This window comes from Elaeis guineensis, chromosome 9 (genome assembly GCF_000442705.2).
Source record: "Elaeis guineensis isolate ETL-2024a chromosome 9, EG11, whole genome shotgun sequence".
Taxonomy (NCBI): domain Eukaryota; kingdom Viridiplantae; phylum Streptophyta; class Magnoliopsida; order Arecales; family Arecaceae; genus Elaeis; species Elaeis guineensis.
Genome location: NC_026001.2, coordinates 81,582,606 through 81,592,578, shown reverse-complemented (window position 1 = coordinate 81,592,578; position 9,973 = coordinate 81,582,606).

The following is a 9,973-nucleotide window of genomic DNA, read 5'->3' as shown; positions in this document are numbered from 1 at the left end:
AAAATTAAAAATTCAGATTAAATTTTATTTAATCTAAGCATGTATAAGATCAAATCTTAAAATTATAAAATAAGATCTACATATGTGAGATAGGATTCAGATATGAAAATCAAATAGAGAAAAATAAATAGATAAGATCAAATCTTCATACCTTGATGTGGGTCAATCTACACTGCGAATGATGATCATAGATGTCTTCTGAAGATTCCTTAAAACTGTATGTGTCCGATCTCTATGGATATCCACACAAGGCTTCAATCTGATCTGAAGCTTTTTGATCTCATCGAGATGCTAGCTTCCTAGTAGAGATCGCATCCTGATAGTTGAAAACTCTTCATTTCTCTCAAGACCCTCTTAGAGAAGATGAAGAGAATAGGAGGATGATGATCTCTATGCTAGAGATCAGGAGAATAACACTTTCTTCTCTTTCTTTCTAAAATACATGGATAAAATCTCTACATTAGAGGTGTAAGAATATATGTCTAACTCTTGGACAAAAGAGAGAGAAAAATTCATATCCAAACTTGGACAAAAGAGAGAGAGAAAAGGTTTAACAACCAACCTTTAGTTATTGGTAAGAAAGAAAGGATAAGAGAAACCAAACCTCATGCCCTTCTCTTTGCATGCTGCGCCTCTCTTCATGGATTTTTCACGCACGCCTCCTCTAGTTTTTGGCATCAAAAATCTGATCATAATCAGGTGGGTCGCCACGTCATATAATTCCATGTTTAAATAAGAATTGATACGGGTTTTAGGTTAAGAGATAATAGTCCAACTATCCTAGGACTCTTGACTTATGCCGCTCACCCTTTCTTCCTTTTGCACCAAGATATCCCATGAAAAAGAGAGATTAGCGTGAACTCTTCCATGCTAAAAATATCTCAGTCATGGAGAATAAATAGGTGCCAAATATAAGTGGGCGTGGGGCTAGGTTGGCGCATGAGAGGAGGGAGAGTCTCAGTCCTTTTGGACTCTCTCTTGGTGCTTGAGTCAAACTCAATTTAATCCTAATCTAATTAGGATTCAGTGCACCCATGAAGAGAAAAATTTTTAGTCTAAATAGGAACCCAAACACTCTTTAATTAGATCCTAATCTAATTAAAAATTAAGTCAAACCTAAATTATAATCAAACAAAGAATTATTCTTCCATACAATTTGGTTATCTCATAACCCAATTAGGTTTGATCAAATCAAACCCATATCAAGTCAAATTAAATTTAATTCAATTAGACTTGATGCAAGCCCCATTGCTCAATCAAATTGAGTCAATTAGTAATTTAATTGCTAATTAATCCTTCTATAACTCACTAACTCTTTAGTGAGTTACTTAATAATAATTTTTATATTGAATTAATCATCGATCAAATTGATAATTAAATTCTATCATAATTCAACCATCTAATTAGTCAAAAGTCTCTTTGTATGTGATCCCATAGATTCTATTTTATCTGTTAGTGAGATATATTATGATCTCTATCATAATATCATTAAAACTCCTTTCAATGGGTTGGAACCATTCCAACTCTGTCCATCAAAGATCATCAATCATCGAGATGATGCTCATAGGTCTCACAATCTATCAGTGACACCTAGCAGTATGTAGTGGCAACCCAACAGAATAAAAGGTGATGAATCTTTAGGTGCAGTTAACGTCTGATACAGTCCCTCTATTGTGAGTTCCGACCAGATGGCAGATCATGGATAAATCATCAAACTTCATCATCGATCATATGATAGACTCAATTAGCTCGAGTCCATGTATGATTCTCATGAAAATTCTTTTTCATCAATCACAATACTATGGCCATAGACTTAAGGACTCAGCTTCTTAAATCCCATAGGACTACTCTCCTCTACTAGGATCGATAGATTCTATCTAAGTGCACACCCTACTCCTATAGTGGACCAACTGTCATCAACATCCACTACAAGGACTCATTGAGTCAATATTTATATGTAGTCAAACTCCAGCAGCCTCACTGCAAGCAGTTGTAGCACCGCAGATCAAAGAACTAGTCACACTATTACAGCATCGAGAAAATCACTAACGAGTGAGCAGACATCTATATGATTTTTCATGTTGGTCACGCTCAGTGCTAGTTATTCTCTAATAACCACCTACGCTCTCACTCCAGTGTCACTACACTACAGACTCGAGACTTATCTACTCGAAGAAAGTGATCCATGCACAGGTCCATCTGGATCAATCATCATCCCCATGATGATCCTATGATCAGGAGTAATTTAAGAATTAACCATCAATGACGCATGTCTTAAATTCTCAACTCTTTGAGAATATGTGTCATAATCTTGTTAATCCCTTGGATGATTCATGGATATATAAAATATGAATGGTAATATAAGTGTCCATTAAGTACAAAATCATATCCTAGTAATATGATATACATCAGTCAAGATTGACTTTTGGACATAATCCAACAATCTTTCATTTGTACTAAAGCCAATCTGCCATATACTCAACCCCATCTTCTCAAGACAGGCTTTAATCTTCGGCTAGCTAAGTGACTTACCAGTGGATTAATCATATCTCATGTAGAGTTTGCTCTCTACACCTCTATGTATTTCTACTTGAAGTAGTCACGTATTCTGTTGCTTTATGTGCTTGGATATCTGGTGAGACCTAGGCTCCTTAGCAAGGGCTATGGTGCTATTATCTTTGCAGTATAGTATCATAGCATCTAATGACATGATATCTAGTTCTGCAACTAACATTAGAACTAGAATGCATCCTATACATCTATAGTGTACTCAGCTTTCATCAATCGATTGCTTGAAATCTTTCCAAGATATCGACATGATTACAGGAACACACCCCATAATGTAGACAATCTACCATTAACATCAAACATAAAATCTGAATTGGTGTATCCTTCCACTCCTAGTTTTGACCCTTCTCCAAAAATTAAGAATAAATCTTTAGTTCTTCTCAAGTACTTAAGAATATTTTCATAACAATCCAACACTCCTAGTCTGGATACGATTGATATCTACTCATGATATTCACAGTATTGACTATATCAGTTCAAGTACATCACATGGCATATATCTATGCCCAAGAAGGTAGCAGACCCCTCTCCAAAATTTTTATGCTGAACCCTTTCAGTATCTACTCTTCATTCTTTATCTGTGAAAATACAAGCATCCAATTATATCTATTTCTATAGATCTTTATATGCTCAGAATATAAGATGCTTGCTTTAGGTCTTTTATGGAGAATTCAATTTACAATCATATTTTAATCGATGTCAATATAGGGCACTCCCACTGACCCTTTTGAAAACATAATTTTTTATTTCTGATCAAACAATTTGATCATATCATCAAAATGAATTTTCAACTCCAAGATTATTACAGACTTAGTGATCTCTTATCACGAGAAGTGAAATCCATAAGCTACTCTATATGAAAATCTTCAAAAGATATCTAGTCAGGAAAGCTATTTCACATTCCTTTCTTGGAGTCGATGTCCAACATTATCTCATTATAGGTTTTGGGATCATCTCTATGTTCCCTATCTCCCATTGAGAAATAATTTTTCTCTACATCCTCTGTTAAGTATACCCAAGTATCTTTCGAGAAGATGGAAGATCCTACTATATATACAAGGTGGAGGAGGAATAGACGTATACTGATTCATCATGAATAGGTTCTTTAGATCCTATGACTTGCTGCTCTTCAGAAATACTTTTCTTGAGCTTAACTTTTCTCTCACTACTTCATCTTGGATAACTAATTTTGAAAGAAGATAGCATGATGGGTCACAATCACATTGTGATCCTTTCAGAAGAAAAGTAGTATCCCAAACTCTTTTAGAATATTCTTTAAAATAAGCTTTATAGATCTATCCTCTAACATATCCACCTGCTGTCCTTGACATAGGTTGGACATCTTTGGATCTTGAAATAATCAAGATTCAATTCTCACTATGTCATATCTCATATGGTATGGTAGAAATAAATTTAGAGAGAATTCAATTTCATAAAAATAAAACATGTCTCTAAAGAAACAAAATAAATCAGTGAAGTCTATCATGGATTAGACCATATCTCATATAATTGTTAGATGTGTGCCCTAGATGTCAGATTGGCTAACACATTCCTGTACAAATCTAAGGGCAAATTTATAATTTTGACTATAAATCAATAAATGGGTTATTCTTCTATCACATTATGTACATTATGTCTGTGATACATCCTTTGAGTTAGTAGGAATATCAATTCATATTTTTAAGAGTTAAAAATTTAAGGCATGAATTTACATAACTAACTCATAAACAGCTCCTGACCATAGGATCATCACGAGGATGGTGATCGATCCAGAAGGTTGGTGTACGATCGCTTCCTTAGGGTAGATGTGTCTTGAGTCTACGGTGTGGAGACATCAAAGTGAGAGTATAAGTATTCATTGAGAATGAGAGTACTGAGCGTGACCACCTCGAGTAGTCATAAGGAAGTCTACCTTCTCGTCGATGACCAGCTTGATGCTGTAGTTGTGTGTCTAGTTTTTTGACCTGAGGTGCATCGACAGTTCACTTTGAGTGTGTTATAGTTTGACTATACCATAACTCGTCTCTTAGCCATTTGGAACCCTGAGGTGTATGTTGGCTGTAGCATATTCATTGTAGGAACTAGGTCGCACCAAGATGGGATCTATCAACCTCGATAGATGAGAGGAGTAGTCCTATGGTGATTGAAAGATCGAGTCTTTAAGCCCATGGCCATGGCAGAGTGAAATAATGGAAAAGAGTTTTCCATTGGAGTTTCACATCAGACTCAGATCGATAATTAACTCATATGACTGATGTTGGGTTTGACGAGTTCACCTTAACCCTAATTCAGTCGGGACTCATGATAGAGGTACTCAATCACACAGGTAGCTGCATCGAGAGGTTCATCTTCAGTTCTGATGGGTTGCCACTATATACTGCTAGGTATCATTGATGGATTTTGGGAGCAATTAGAATAATCTTGATGATCGATCATTCTAATTTCTGAATCAGAAGAGTTTTGGTCCATCGAAAGGAGTTTCGATGATGTCGATGATGAGATCATGACATGTCTCATTACCATACAGAATTGAACTTAACTGGATCACACAAATAAGGGTTAGGATCTGGATGTCATCAATTGGGCTAGCCCAATTGATTTGGATTAGATCCAATTAGGTTCAAGAAAATCATGCTAGCACACGATTGAGCCTAACTTTCTCCTCATGTAATCTTTTTCATCTCGACTAAGCCAAATGTGATTTGACTCACCCAGAGAACTTTGATAAGGTTTCTCTCAATCTAAATGAAGCTTGTCCAGCTCAAAAAAGTCTTATCTTAATTTATGAGATGAATTTAAGACAACACCTGCTAATTCCTGACACCTGCCATTTTCATTTTAGGATATCTATCAAATATTGACATATGGGTCTTAAACTGAAGGCACTTGGCAAGAACTCATTGGAAGATTTTTGTGGAGTGTCTACATGCCAAACCACATCAAATTGGGTGCCATAATCAGATTATGGCATGAGCCCAATTGGATTAAGTGGGTGCCCCAAGTGGATAAGGATGAAGAGTCCTGATTAACATGGACTAGTTGGCGCCAACCCTTGCTTGTGCTTATCCAAAGTTGGCACCAACATAGGAGAGAGGGTGGGGGTTCTTATCTGATATGATCAGATGATATCACTCCATCAATCAAAATTTTTTTAGAATTAATTAAAATTTTTTGATTGATCGAATGATGTGGCACTACACAGTGCAGCAGGGTCTATATAAACCCTGCCTGCGCCTAGGGTTTTAAGTTTTTTATGAAAAACCATCAAAGCTGCCACCCCCTCTCCTCTTCTCCACATCCCATCTAAAGTTATCCCTCCTCTCTTCACGTTCAAGGAGTTGGACGTCCATCTGGCAAAGGTCCAAGGCATGGTGATGCCTTGAACAGGAAGGCTGCAGGACTTCTTTGACATGCTGCTGCTCCAACTTCAGGAAGACTTTTGAAGATCTTCCTAATCAGATTTAATTCTAATTTTTGGAGCAGAGATTCATGAGGAGAAGATAATCTAGATCCTACTCAAGTAGATACTGGTAGAGGCCAGATGATTGTGTGGCTAAATCAGAACCTCAGGCTTGCTGTGATCATCTACAGGCTAATCAGATTACCCTTGAGGTATTACTTATTTCTTCATCCTTTTTAGATTTATTTTAGACTTAATATCAAATATGAAGATTAGATCTAGATATTTAGATCTGAAATAAATATAGGATAATTTTTTTTAAAATTATTCTGCCCCAGATTTGATGAAATATGGAAGATCCTACAAGAAAAAAGATGGTTTTTCCTTCAACTGGTATCAGAGCCAAGTTGATGGCTTAGTTTCAGATCTAATTTAGATCTAATTTTAATTTTAATTTATCTGATATTAAAAAATTTTAGATATCACATCAAATATGATAGAATCTAAAATTAAAATATTTAAAATTAAATCTAATAAGATCTAACATGCATGAGATGCATGACTAGACTAGGATTAGTTGAATCCAAGAATAGTCTTGTAAGTTTATGTTTTAATATGATTAAAATATGAATTAGATCTAATTTATTCTCTATTTTTTTGATGTTATAAATATTATAATTAGATCAAAAAATAAAAAATAAAATTTTAATTATTTTATAAAATTGATCTGTTGCATACCTAGACTACTTGTAGAATTGTTCTAGTAACTTTTCTAGAATAGTTTTTATTTTGAATAGTTTAATTTAAATTTTATTTTTTAGATATTACATATGATGTATTAAATCTGAAAGCATAATTAATTAGATCAATTTTTGATACATGAGATGTATGCAAAATATGTATAAGTTAGATCTAAAATTATATATGTGATATGTAATTTAGATCTAACTAGTTTTGTAGTTAAATTTATATTTTTGATTAAGATATTCCTCATGGCCGTCCGATCATAAGAACAAAGTAGGATTTAAAAGCCCTCTCCTCCCATTCAATGGGTGTTCTTATGATGTCTAGGGGTGCTGCGCATTCATCCTTAATTAGAAATCAAAACTTACTTTTCTATAAAACTCTAGATCCTGAAATCCTAGAATTTATTTTACATATTTTGTTTATGAACCCAAGACTTAATTAATGAATTAAGCTTATGAAATTTAATTAGATCTAAAATTAAAAATTTTAGATCTAAGTCATTTTCATAAAATTAGGTTTGGACTTGTGTAGCTCAATTAGGTCTAGCAGTTGATCAAACCGAATCAACATTGGTTAGGTGGGATCATGAAAGCTAATAATTGACCAGCCTAATAGGATTAAGTCTGGGTCAAGGTGAAATCATATTTAGATGTGATTCGATCAAGTTAAGACCTAATTTGGCTTAGTGGTTAGAGCCTGGATTGTAGGCTAACCTAATTAGTTCTGGTTCGACAATTTGGTGTCTAAGATAAGTTGGGCAGATGCGACCGACTGATTTTTAATTGGGAACTACTCGACTTGAATGCGTTCTTATCGAGTTAATGGCATATCCCTTCCACTGGTCTCACTTACCTGGCCATATGTATCGACCCAGTTCTGATTTGAGGTGGCTAACAATTTGAGCTAACCCATGCCACTAGGTTAGTCATAATTGTTATGACTATGTCAAGTCAAGTTTAAAGAGACCTAAATCAAATCTTCCTAAGAAAATATTAAGTCTAGTCTTCCACCATTGTGGATGTATGGGCCCTTTTCAGGGTTGATTATTCTCGGCTGGATACAGTGGCTCAGTTGCATCGAGAAAACACAATCATATCCATTAGGCATTGGATGCTATGAATTAGAGGATGGGTTGGGCTCAATATTTCAGATATGGTGACGAACCCAATCAAAATCTAGTTCGTGCAAATGGTGGGTTTGACTTAACTAAGGATTGGAGCAATATTCCGAGCACGGTGAGCTTCATGAATTAGAGACCAAGTTTTGGGTGCACCATGATAAGAGAATGTTGCCCAGCTATGCAACCCAAGAGGGAGGGGTGAATTGGGTTTTTAAAAATTTTAACCTTAACTTATATCTTATGAAAATTGTTTAACTATAGCTAAATAAATAAAGAGAGTATAGTTGATTCAAGGCTAATGGTTAAATACAAGAATGCAAGAGAATAAAGAAGTTCTAAAGAAGAGAATTAGACACATCACAAACAAAAAGGATTTATAGTGGTTCGGTGCCAATCTTACACCTACATCCACTCCCCAAGCTCCTACTTGGGAATTCAATCCACTAACTTGTATTCAACCTGAATACACTCATCGGAAACTCTGACTCTAGCTATCCCAAGCTAGTCCACTTATTTTTTGGGTACAAGCCAACCCAATACACTCCGATTCAAGGTTCGGATCAACCTTCTCTTATTTTGAAACCCTTCCAAAACAAAAATAATAACTCAAACAGAGTATAACAATCAATAGCACAGAAAATACAAAAGAAGCTCCTTTAATGAGCGAATGAGGCTTTAAATATACTTTACTCAAAGAGAAGAAAGCTCTTTTCGATTTCTTCAAGGTGGTTGGAGACTTCAATGAGCACTTGAGGAGTTGGTGAGCTTGAATTAAAAGCTTCTTGAATGCTTGGAGTGAGCTCTTGCTTAGGGCTGAAAAGTATGCTTGAAATCCTCTTTTCAAAAATCTCTCTTCTTAATGATTCCCATCTTTTCATCCCTTTTATAGCTTTAAGGAATGATGGAGAACAATCTGAACTGAAATAGAGCCGTTAGACCACATTAAATGAGCATTAAATACACTTAAAATGGGTTAAAAACTAGCCGTTGTGAAACTTTTTCATCACAGGGGTCGACTCATGGGTCGACTCATGCTCATGGGTTGACTCATGCTCATGGGTCGACTCATGGGGTCGACCTCTGTGGAAAACAGCAGAAAATAATGGTTCTGTAATTTTGGCCTAAAAAAGTAGAGGTCGACTCATGGGTCGACTCATGCCTGGGGGTCGACCCATGGGGTCGACTCACACACTGTGCCAGCCAAAAAATCTACGTGCCAATCAGCTCATTGTGCCATGAGTCGACTCATGGGGTCGACTCAAATTTTTCAATCATGAATATCTTTCAAAATACATGTCCAAAAATTATAAAATTTTCATCAATGGATCACAAATATTTTATTCTAGCACTTGATGCTTTCAAATCAGGATTTGGTAAAATTATGATTTTGCTCCTAAAATGCAATAAGTCTTTTTTAAGCGAAAATCATTAGTACCCCTTCAAATGCTTTGTAATCATCAAAATCAATCCAAGGAGCAACAATCTCTCCCTTTTTGATGATGACAAAATACTTGAGCAAAAGCATATATATAAAATATTGAGCATGAATTTCAAAGTTATGAAGATGCATTATTTGAATATTATAGCCATGTATTGGAATGAAATGCATCATAGGTAGTTTGAAGATAAATAAAAAAATTGCTACCAATTTAAAAATTGCTTATAAATATATTTGCTTGAAAAGAAGATTGATTCTTTGGCCCATAATACATGTGCCCATTTGCTTGTGTTGCTCATTTGCCTAACAATTTGCCTATTGCTTAATAATTTAAAATTTTGCTCATTTGCTTGCTCATTTGATTATTTCTCAATTGCTTAATATTTTAAAATTTTACTCATTTGATTATTTCTCAGTTGCTTAACATTTTGAAAATTTGCTCATTTGATTATTTAATTTTGGTATCAGAGCAGAATTTGCCTAAGAATTTGAAAATTTGCTCATTTGCTTATTTCTCAATTGCTTAACATTTTGCTTTTGATTCTTTAATTTCTCCTCCTTTTTGACAGCATCAACAAAAATTATTTACTCCTTTTTTTTTAATATATTTTCTCTATTTCTTTCTTTTGATGGGATTAATTTTACTAATTTTACTTCTTTAGCTTCCTTCTTTATTGCTTGTTTCTTAAATGCGTATTGT